This window comes from Anabrus simplex, chromosome 1 (assembly GCF_040414725.1).
Source record: "Anabrus simplex isolate iqAnaSimp1 chromosome 1, ASM4041472v1, whole genome shotgun sequence".
Lineage (NCBI taxonomy): Eukaryota > Metazoa > Arthropoda > Insecta > Orthoptera > Tettigoniidae > Anabrus > Anabrus simplex.
In genome coordinates this window covers 1,526,707,565-1,526,719,836 of record NC_090265.1, presented here as the reverse complement: position 1 = coordinate 1,526,719,836, position 12,272 = coordinate 1,526,707,565, and positions in this window count along the sequence as shown.

The window sequence follows — 12,272 nt, the reverse complement described above, 5'->3', positions numbered from 1 at the left end:
TTGCTACCCGTTCACTTTCACGTCCATAGTAGCCTTAATTTCTTTATTTTGAAACTACAGTAGAGTCCGGTCACCTTGGAGAGTTTCGAGAATTTTAGATTTTTTGGAAATTTATCAGCTAGATGATTCTCTGACACCAGGATTTTTTAGTAGGATGCGTCTACAGTTTTTGAACAATACTTGGTGAGTGTTACAAAACATGAAAGTATTAAAATATACTGTAAATAATTTCTAGAAGGCAGGTGCAACAACAATGGGGCCGATGACCTGGATGTTAGGCCCCTTTAAACAACAAGCAAGCAGCAAGCAACAACAACGGTTCGTATCTCATTGCAAAGAAGAAAGACCACTGTACCATGTAAGAAGTCTCTCACCTTGTTTTGACGTCATCGTGTGGTGCTGTATCGTCCCCATCTTGAGGTACTAAAATCAATATGTCGCGCGCCAAACAATTAGAGTAGCGTTTGAGTGTGTCGTGGTAGCACCTCGTGCCAAGCGTCGTTTAATTTTTCTCAGTGAGTTATACCAATATACAACAAAACAAAATCAAATAGCAAATATCTGAAAAACGTGTTGTACGAAGAAATGTGAGTTTTTTACGTCGCACCGACACAGATATGTCTTATGGTGACGATGGGATAGGAAAGGCCTAGGAATTTGAAGGAAGCGGCCGTGGCCTTAATTAAGGTACAGCCCCGGCATTTTCCTGGTGTGAAAATGGAAAACCACGGAAAACCATCTTCAGGGCTGCCGACAGTGGGACTCAAACCCACGATCTCCCGATTACTGGATACTGGCCGCACTTAAGCGACTGCAGCTATCGAGCTCGGTATGTGAAACATTTATGGACATGATATTGTATAGGCTTTTGGTCTTGCGCCGTGTCAAAAAAATATGGTGAAATTCTTAACTGTGCTCTGCAACCTCAGAAGAATTATCGAATGTCCACGAGAAAGGCTTCTTAAAGAATGATACTTCCTAATTTGGAACGTGATAGTAGAAGTAGAAGTGGACATGATACGTTCATTCACTACCAGATGGCCCCCAGGACGTGGCACAACGCTAGCGTTCGATGCGGAAGTAACCGTACCATCACAATCAGACTAAGCGGTTCACATAACGTTTTTGCGTAACCTATGATAGGTGAAAGATTTAGACATAAGTCTGGAATGAAACATCTGGCGACGAGGAACGTACGAATTTGGAAAACACCAGGACGAAAGAACAATAGTGAAGGGACTGGGAAGGGAACACCGGCTATCAATTAAGTAATACCAGGTTGCCAGCCATTAAGAATTTACGTAGGTAGGGGCTATCTTAGTGATAACACCACAAATCAATTTTGACTTGCTGTAAGAAAGGGGCCTGCCATCGTTATGAAAACTCCCCAAATTGATTGTGACTGGCAGTGGGCAAGGGAACCTGCTATTAAAATGAGAACTCACAACTCGATTGCGAATGGCACTAAGCAAGTGAGCTTGCCGCCATAGTAGAAATTTCCGAACTCGATGGCAGGGGAAAAGGGGGCCTGCCATGATCATCACAACTCGACAACTTGCATCTGACATGGAAAAGAACGGATGGAGACCTCCCCGTGTGTTTATCGGATAACGCTAAGAGACATGCAGTTTAATAAAATCTTACTCACCGCGTGTACAATAATTTACGTAGAAATCCGTATAAAATTTAGAATACCGTAGAGAGAATCACGGGTACATTTGCTAGTTTTTGATAAAAACTACATCTAATACTTATTATAATGAATAAATACAACAAAATATCTGCTACAACCTTTACATATTTATACCTTTCTTCACACTTAACTCAATTTCAAATTCCATTTACAAGGATAGGTTACGTCCGTAACCGAATATTTCTCTGAATGAATATTACTCTCCAAATTCAATTTCTCGATGGATAAATAATTAGGAGATGAATCCCTGACAGTGTTCAAATTAGTCACGATTAATTTGTGCCTATTGTATGTTCCAGTTGAACACACATTGAACCTGCCCCTCAACTTAAGATAAATAATTTATACGAATTCTAACGCTGAAAACGGCACACACACACCGCAGGTCCCGAGCCATCGGAATTAAGCAATTAATCAAATCCAGATCACCTTTGATGAAGGACCAACATGCTTACCATTTAGCCATGGAGCCTAACAATACTGATATAAAAATTATTTTATTTTATTTTAAGTTGTTTGACTGCTCTTTCTGACGCTGTACTTATAGTACATTGCAGTACAAAAGGGGGTTAGACTAAAATGTCTAGTAATGTACAATAAAGTGCAGCGCAGAACAAGATAAACTGATGCAGACCGAGCAGACGATGATCTGAATTATACGTACTACTCCAATATAAGATATTGTCAGAGGTTAATGATTAATTTCCCCTTTTTGACACCGATCTGACAACTATACAAACTCAATAGTGTCCTATCCATTGACACCTTCGGCAAACAGTGTCAGGGTTGATGATGTTCAGAATTAAGCACAACTCAAGTCACATTAACACAGCATACAAAGTAAATTCATACCTACACAATTTTAACAAGAGATTCTAATAAAATTCATATCACAATTACTCACTCCTAAAAATACGGTATCACTTTATTATTGCACAATTTTACAGAAGATATTAAAAAATTGCCTCCTTGATGATTTTCAAAGAACAATTAATTAATTAATACATAAGACCGGCTTGATACAGTACAGAGATTACAACTATTTTATGAACCATCGTAAGCTATATTTATCTTACTTTTTTATTTTCCTAGTACGTTGCATGTTGTGACGTAAGTGTAAATGAACATTGTTAAATGAATTCGTTTTCAAACTTCTACTGAAATAATATACACTGCACGGCACCTTTGTGCTATTTGCTTTACGTCACACCGACACAGATAGGTCTTATGGCGACGATGGAACAGGAAAGACCTAGGATTGGGAAGGAAGCGACCGTGGCCTTAATTAAGGTACAGCCCCAGCATTTTCCTGGTGTGAAAATGGGAAACCACGGGAAAACATCTTCAGGGCTGCCGACAGTGGGGTTCGAACCCACTATCTCCCGGATGCGAGCTCACAGCTGCGCGCCCCTAACCGCACGGCCAACTCGCCCCGTGCACCTTTATGTTACTACGCTCAGATGCCGTGATCATTAACCAATACTACTACTACTACTGATAATAATAATAATAATAATAATAATAATAATAATAATAATAATAATAATAATAATAATAATAACAATAATTTCACAGCGAACAGCAGGCCGTACAAGTACACGAAGTTATCCTGCAAAGACTTGAAAAGTGATCAATAAAATCCATTATTGTCGTGTACACGTTTATGTAAATCTTTAATGGACACTATTAGGTTCCATGAGTTCAGTAAAGTGAAGTTTACCTCTACGTACTTCTGGCAGTGAGTACAGTAATTGCTACCATCCTGTAAATCAGAAGCACGCTTTTAATTAAACATTTATTTTACGTTGTTTGCTTTGATTAGCTGCTCGGAAATATATAATTAAAGAAAATATATTAAATAATGGATTTTCAAAACCACATACTTCATGAAGTTTAATTTAGAAAATGTATTTACTTTTAATATGTATTTGCACCCATTCTTTACGCTAATTAAATGTGTGTGCTCATTATTTGAATCAATGTTGTTTAAATGACATGCTGTGTTTACGGAATTGTATGGTAGGCTAATACTTCATGGGTTTCAGGTATTCAGTTACACCGATTGTGATAGAGTAATGGAACATTTTGTGGCGAATTAAATTATATGAAGTTACCATAATTATTTCCATTGGTTTCTTCAAACAGATCTATTATGTTTTGATACTGTTTATAGCTCCAAATTAATCTTTTAAATTAAATTCTGTATAACGTCAGAAGATAATTAAGGATGGCTTTCATTACACTCACTTAATGCAGTAGATTCATTAAAGTAGAGTATACCCGCCCATGCGATCATTAAATACCCACAGTAATTTTTCAGTATCTCTTCTTTCCTCTTCTGCTTCTACCGCTTTTTCCACATCCTAAAGGCAGTGGCGGCTGGCGCAGAAAATCAGATGTGTGCTGTAACCCATCCCCACTCCAAAAAATAAAAATATTTAGAAACATACCGGTATGTGGTTTTCAAGAGGCTCTCCACTGAGTTTTCCACACTGAACAAACACGCAAACAACCCCAACACATATACACATTCCTCATAAAAAACTATAAAACTATATAATTAAACACACAATAACACCTGCAATGACAAAATATTCACAAACTCAAAACACTTGGTGTGAGCGCGCAAAAAACATAACTTCCCAATGTTACCAACATCACTGAAATAAACCAGCAACGGCGTAATGCAAGATCACATGTTATGTTTTTATAGTGACATTTATAAACTAGACATTTTTAATTAAAGAAAATCACAATATCATGTTCTTATTTTGACAACATAAAAAGTACAATTTTTATAGTTCATCGATTTACAAATGTGGTTATGGAATAGGCAAGTTGGTAATATTCTAATCCTCTTTGATAGTAAAAGACTAGGTGGGAACAGCTCTACAGTATTTTGTTTCCCCGTTTGCTTTGAGCGGTCCCCTCTTAAATACTACCGCTGAGTCAAGAGAGTGCCAGCTGCCACGTTCTCATATCGGTCGTAATGCAAGTGTGACTAGTGCTAGTGCCGCCTCTCTGTGGTTGAACGAAGAATCGCTGTGAAGTGATGTCTTGGCTGTTGTTTCCACAGCCTATCGGAACACATTCTCTTTGTATCGGAAACGTTGTGCACGCATGCGCCAAAGGCAGAGTTCCTGGTTTCCGGCTAAAAGCTTAGAAATTCTCGCTGAGCTGTGGTTACACAGCACCCGGCGTGGAGCGCACCAGTAGTTAACTGGTTGTGAGGGGAGTTGAATAATTTCCTATTCTTTGGCTGACGTCTTTTCCAATGCGCTGTATTTGATTGTATATAATATTTTTAAACTAATTTATTTTTCCAACAGGCAGTGTGCTGCAGCACTTCAGCACATAAGGTACGGCCGCCCCTGCCTAAAGGGGTTGAGGGCACAGACTGTGTCGCATATGTGGATCTTTCCTGATTCACGGTCGGACACCCTTCCTACCTCAATCCTACTGTATGTGGAGGGGTGTATGCACTACTGCGTGCTTCTGTGATGGCTGGTAGTGTGGTTGAAGGGGATTGTTTTGACACTAACATCCAGTCATAGAATCATAAAAAATAACTAGATGCGATTAAAAGTTCTAAACCCAGGGCTTTCTGAACCGAAGGCTGTTATTCCGACCATTCCTCCAAGGAGCCGGATCTGATTTTATTCTTCTTTTGCTTCGTCCTTCTCGCTTGAACATCACTAACATATACGAGGGTAAGACCCCAATATTTTCCTGGTGAACAGGTCAAACACTGCTTTACTTCGGTATAATTCCTTCTTTTAAACATGGTCAGTAAACATTTTCAAGCATGAGGTTATCCATTGATTGACAATGGACAGTGGCATGCTGCTCGCTGAACATCCTCTAGCTGATTCAGCTTTACACGCCTCTTCTTCAGTACCATTCACTCAATGTTATCAACGAACGCATTTTATTGGTGTGCTCTGTTTTCTTTCACAGACTTCCTAGACACTGACAATTCACGGCCCCTCATCCGCACTTGTTGGACAGACCTCACTTTCTCCATGTATACAGACTATGAATGTTACATGTTTGTGTCCGCTGCACGGATCATTTTCAGTAACCACTCGTTCAGTTATTTCATTATTTTCTATTACTGCTCTGCCAGTGTTTTGTTTTCCCAACTTGTGAACCTGTATAGAATGTGTCATCGTGACTTCAAGCTACCGGATACAAAGTTTTCACCGAGTTCCTCTCCTGTGTTTCTAAGCAACAAGACAAGGAAACTCACATTTTAACTTAACACGGTTTCATGTCTTGCACTTGTGAGACAGTTCTATGAAAGCTATATTGTTGACATTCCAACCAGAGTCGCCAGTTTGGAGGTTTGTCCCCATAAATTTGATGGAATATTTAGTCGGTTGTGAAATATTAGGTGCATGTGTGGGAAAAGCTTTGGGGATTTAAAAAATAAAAATAGACTTGGTAAAAAAATTGACAGAAATAATGCATTATTAGTTCAAGTTATTGAAGAACACTTAGGGCCTAATTAGGAGCACAAAATATGGTATCATAACATCGATGTGAAAGAACAATCTTGTATGGCAAACCACGTAAATTGTGATGATATAAAAGAGGTAGAATTACTGGTATTTCATTCAACTGCTTTCCAATCTATGGGTTGTCATTATTACAAAGCATGCCATATAAACCTTCGCATCCATACGTTTATACATAAACTTGGTTATTAAAAAATGACAATAAATTGACATTCATATCAAGACTATTTTTGCTAGTGGTTTTACGTCGCGCCGACACAGATAGGTCTTATGGCAACGATGGGATAGGAAAGGCCTAGGAGTTGGAAGGAAGCGGCCCTGGCCTTAATTAAGGTACAACCCAGCACTTGCCTGGTGTGAAAATGGGAAACCACGGAAAACCATGTACAGGGCTGCCGACAGTGGGATTCGAACCCACAATCTCCCGGATGCAAGCTCACAGCCGCGCGCCTCTAACCGCACGGCCGACTCGCCCTGTCACTTCAAGACTGATCCACAAACAATTTAGATTAGAGGAGATCGTGTAAGTGATTTCGTAGAATTGGATGGAAGCCTTTCAAAGCCAATAAGGCAACCCTCTGACCTACTCTCCATCAACTGCTGTTGGTTGATATTTGTCAGATTCACACCGCAAGATGGCTCGATAATAAATCCTGGCTTAGTTTTTCTATCTATCGTTATGTTATAGTTCCATATTTTCAGGTAGATGCGGTGATTATAATTTCCTCCCGGACTATCCCTACCATTGTCTGTTGCATATTATGTCACTTGTGTCCACAGAAGCTGCTCTCGAGCTTGGCTACGTGCACTTATGCGAAGAGAGGACATGAAGTGAACGCGATAGGACTGAATTCAGCCAGGGATTTATTAAATGAAATATTGTATTCTTAAAGTATTTTAACATTTATAAAATATCTTACAAGAAATATACGAAATTCACAATAACTTATTACGAAGCTAAAGTTACATAAATAAAAGAAGTATCACTCATTTAGGAAAAAATAAACCAATAGTTTTACTAAACTTTAAATTTGTTATAAATAAATATTAGTAATGCAAAACCCGTGCGAAGTTTTCGGAATTCACCCCAGGTTTCATTTTTTATGATTACTGCTATTGTGGGCTAGGACAAATTCGTTACATTCATTTTCCTGTCCCAGTTCCTAAATTAACCCTCATTCATAAGTATTAGCCTCAGTTTTTATGTAAATTAAGGAATCTTTATGATATAGATATTATATGCCTAAATGGTTAGCGTGCTGGCCTTTGGTTACAGGGGCCATGGGCCCGATTCCCGGCAGGGTCGGGAATTTTAACCAACATTGGTTAATTTAGCTGGCACGGGGACTGGATGTATATGTCGTCTTCATCATCATATCATCCTCATCATGACGCGCAGGTCGCCTACGGGTGTCAAATCAAAAGACCTGCACCTGGAGAGCCGAACATGTCCTCGGACACTCCCGGTACTAAAAACCATACGCCATTTCATTTCATTTCATGTCATTTCCTAGATATTATATACCGGTGAAGCCATGCGAAACTTTCGTATTTCACCCACATTGTAATACTTTAAAATTGCTTTTGTACACGGTAGTTCTTGACATATTGCATTAAGGTAATAAATAACTTATTAGAAATAATTGCACTGAAGCAGAATTCACAGCAGTCCAGTGAAAAAAAAAAGGAAGTGCATCTAAAGTACACAATCATAACATGTAAACAGAAAAGTAGAAATATATTCTAGGTGCCCAGAGTACTCTCAAATGAAGTTCCTGTCTTGTTTGTAGAGATCCGAAAGACACGAAATACGAAATAATAAAATTCACCAACAACTTCAATTGGAACAGCGTTTACTGGACACATTAGAACAGGGTTGACTGAAATTATATGGCTTATGAGGAGAATTGCTCTTTATATAGGGTCCAAACTGTGTATCAATAGGAATTTACCTGCCAAAAATCACAAGGAAGGCCTAGATGTGTGTAGAAAAAGCAAATCTGAAGAGTGTTAGCGAAGAGAAACACAGAATACCAAAAATAACTGGAACAGCAAGTATAATTGGATAGAAGAAATTCGAAGAGGCTTATTTGTAACCGTACCTAGCTTGTTGGAAGAGAGAAATCATAATGATCACGCTCTCATACAATCATGTACAAGTACAGGCACATGCAAAATTTTTGAAATTATATGCAAATAAAGCAATGCAGTCAAGAATAATTATATAACTTCCTTATAGACAATGTTATAATTGTGGTATCTTCCAATTTTCCCTGTTTTTCACTATCATAAACTAAAACAATTATGCCACTGAAAGACATTACACTGGAAGAGGCCACGATCAATAAAATTGTCTGTGGGAAGAAATCAGGACCTGGAAATAGCCCCGACTTTTTCAGTTTATCATCATATTCTTTACTGATGGTCATAGCAAATGCATCTTTCGAATGAAATTGTCGTCTGCTTACCTGTAAGAGAACATTTGTTTCAGATTGGGTGAGAGTTATCCTAGGGATCTTCGGTCTTGGAAATATTAAGGTGACTAAGTTCTTTCCTCCGTCTCTAATGCTTAAATATTAAGCCCTGTTTTACGGCTAGATGCCTCTCCTGACGTAAACCCTATGTGGTGGGACGTATTCATCATGGCCTGTTTCTCTGGTAGTTGGTAGTATGATGTGTTGTATAGAGACTGAAACGTGTATTGCGGCTATCACACGCACCCAGTCCCGAGGTGGAGTAATTGACCAAATGTGGTTAAAATCCCCAACCTCACCGGGAAGTTGAACCCGAGGCCCTCTGAACGTAGTTCACTATGCTGACTATTCAGCCATATTATTATTATTATTATTATTATTATTATTATTATTATTATTATTATTATTATTATTATTATTATTATTATTTTTGCTAGAGGTTTTACGTCGCACCGACACAGACAGGTCTTATGGCGACGATGGGATAGGAAAGGCCTAGGATTTGGAAGGAAGCGGCCGTGGCCTTAATTAAGGTACAGCCCCAGCATTTGCCTGGTGTGAAAATGGGAAACCACGGAAAACCATTTTCAGGGCTGCCGATAGTGGGATTCGAACCTACTTTCTCCCGGTATTCCTATTCTTGTCATTCTCATCCTCAGTTAACGTATGGTCTGCAAATTGTGTGTGCAAATAATAATAATAATAATAATAATAATAATAATAATAATAATAATAATAATAATAATAATAATAATAATAATGCCCGGCTCCGTGGATAAATGGTATTATTATTATTATTATTATTATTATTATTATTATTATTATTATTATTATTATTGAAAAATGAAATGGCGTATGGCTTTTAGTGCCGAGAGTGTCCGAGGACAAGTTCGGCTCGCCAGATGCAGGTCTTTTGATTTGACACCCGTAGGCGACCTGCGCATCCTGATGAGGATGAAATGATGATGAAGACGACACATACACCCAGCCGACCCTGCCGAGAATTGAACCCGGGACCCTTGTGACCAAAGGCCAGCACGCTAACCATTTATCCATGGAGCCGGACATTATTATTATTATTATTATTATTATTATTATTATTATTATTATTATTATTATTATTATTATTATTATTATTATTATTTGCACACACAATTTGCCGACCATACGTTAACTGAGGATGAGAATGACAAGAATAGGAACACAAATCACTTACCTTGCCCAAGGAAGCCACAGTTAAACGACGAAGGCGCAATATAACGAGCGCGAGACAATGACGAGCCCGGAGCTAGCTAGCATTGTCCATATCACCGGCCACTGCCATTAATCCTGTTACCAACAACATTTCATACACACAGTGGAAATTCTGTGTGTGTATTTCTCTTCTGTGAGCCATTACCTGGTTATGAGGAACACAGACTGAAACGGGATTACGACCTAACCCTTTGAGATAATGATGTACTATACTCATCCCACAGAGGAGAAAATCGGTAAGTCCCAAACGTATTATACTGTACGCAAGCAAGCAGAGAATGGGGAGAGAGATCTGTCTGACCGCGTGTATACCGGCGCTTTTGATGTGATGGTGAGGCGAATCGGAGTAAGTATTGCCCATTCAGACTATCTTTATCTTCTCCAACAACAACATACGGAGATAGCCACAATCTTGCTGAAAGCGATACGGAGTCTCATTACTAGAAATCACTCTGATTCAACTCCATAACTACAAGGTACAGCATGCTTTCCAACATGAAATGTTATGTGGACGTCAGTATTGAGGTGTACTCTTAGTGAAATGAAACCCGTGAGGCCACTGATCCATACAAGTAAACAACTGATAAGAACCGTTACAGCAGGTTTTATGACGCGCAGAAATTTTGCAGAGTGGTGCGGGTGATCAAATGGTAGAGGTTAGGCAGCAAGAATAGAACAGTGCTAAAATAAATGAGTAAATGGATGCTGACAATCGGGTGCAGAGGATTTGTATAATATGATGTGGGCCATCAACTCTCATGGAATGAGCAGTAAGAGTACAAAACAGAATAAATGGATAAATAAATATGAATTGAAATATGTTTGGAGTGATTTATGTATAAATGTATAAAAATGAAAATAGACGTGAATTAATGAGGCAATTCCAGGCACCTCAGAAACATATAGCTTAGTACCAATCAAGTAGACTACCTAAGGACCCCTAGAAAAAAAAATCCCTAAATTCCCTGAGGAGACCTCGCAGGGGGCTTTGAATTCGGGACTCAGAATAAGAACGAAGTCGGATATATTTATCCAAAGCGATAATGTATAAGATTCGTGGGTTTAAAAGTTTCCTGAAAGTCCTCATTTTTACCCCCTCCACCAAATAGAGATGGCAGTAGAATCTGCCAGATGAGCTAGAAAGTTGAAATTCGGAAAAATTATAGCTTGCCTGTAACCGAATGAGAAATTCCAACATGTTTAAATTTTTCACCTTTTACCCCCAAAAAGTATCGAAATATGGAGGCAGTTTTATTGATTGTGCAGACCTTCATTTTGAGGTATTTGGTGACTAAAGGGTAATTAGTATAACAAAACGAATGACATAGTTGAACTCAGCATAAAGAGCACTAAAACTTTGGTCCTATGACTTTTTGTCGTATCTCTTTCCTTTAAACGTTACATTTAGCTGTATTTCTCGGCTGTACATACATTTTGTGCTCTTTACACGTATATTTCAGGAAAGATAGAATCATCAAATTTGGCATGAATATTAAACCAAATTCTATGTCTCTAGCTGTCACCTTGGTATCCGAAAATTAATGCAGTGTATGAAAACTGTACAAAACTTTCGCCGTATTTAACGTTTCTAACTCAATCTAAACCATAAACAGGGGAGATATAAGAAAATGTCATATTAATATCAATGTAGATCGTTAACAGGGACGTCTTATGGTGTAATCCGTTTGTCTATATGACGTACCGCTTAGCAGGATTTAATCTGTGAATGAAGGTCTGTATATACTTTCGTATATCGATCTACCAGGGTGATCCACTATCATATCCCTATATTTATTTCACTATTATTCTGTAATTTACCGTTGCACATGGTTGCTTTCAATTCTGTTATATACTATGGTCCTTGCCATTTCATGTGTCAGCATTAGCAGCACACCGTTGCAGTCGGGGCCCAATGTTCCTGTCGGACCATTGCAACATGTCGTTTGGTACCCGCGCACTCTCTTCCCTAATGACTGCTTCCAAAGTGTCCAAGACACATTATTTACTACGAAGGTCTATTATCGCCAGAAAACGCTTCTAATGAGTACTTATTTTTTGTTTGTGAAGAGATGCACAGTACTATCCATTAAAATGACTATGCGAGGTAAGTAACCGCAGAAAAAGTTTCGGGCAATACTCAAAAGGTTCGTTTATGCAAAGGGTTATAAGTTTTGTTAAAATATACAGCTTATTTGGGCAACAAAATAATACGAAGATTTTCTACTTTCCTCTTTGCAGCATAAACGCTTGTTCTTATGTTCTTTATATCTTTTAAACGAATATTATTTTGTGTTTCGTGTAGCAAATTCACTTTGAACGTCCCTCGCTTATGTA